Below are 237 nucleotides of genomic sequence, written 5' to 3'. Positions count from 1 at the left end.
TAATGTTGCTCACAACTTCATCATTGTTGAAAAGGCAGATTATACCTGCATGTGTTACCATTTTTCTAATAAAAGTTTCGTTAAAATCTGACTTTACCTAGAACAAACATGGTCATGTGAACAGTTGCAGGTTAATTTTTAAAGTTCCGATGTACCTTTAAGTAACCCAAATGTATTATGTGCACAAACTATGATATTCTATGTCGATACATACACAAAGTACAGGATAGAAACTGG

The 237-nt window shown here is 32.9% G+C and overlaps 1 protein-coding gene across 1 annotated transcript in view; it reads left to right on the top strand.

Annotated features, from left to right (window-relative positions):
- Positions 1 to 237, top strand: part of LOC106099943 — an 11,608-nt gene that overhangs the window by 2,118 nt on the left and 9,253 nt on the right. The window lies entirely within an intron of this gene.

This window comes from Papilio polytes, unplaced genomic scaffold (assembly GCF_000836215.1).
Source record: "Papilio polytes unplaced genomic scaffold, Ppol_1.0 DF824091.1, whole genome shotgun sequence".
In the NCBI taxonomy this organism is placed as follows: domain Eukaryota; kingdom Metazoa; phylum Arthropoda; class Insecta; order Lepidoptera; family Papilionidae; genus Papilio; species Papilio polytes.
This window is presented reverse-complemented; position numbering and strand designations above follow the sequence as displayed.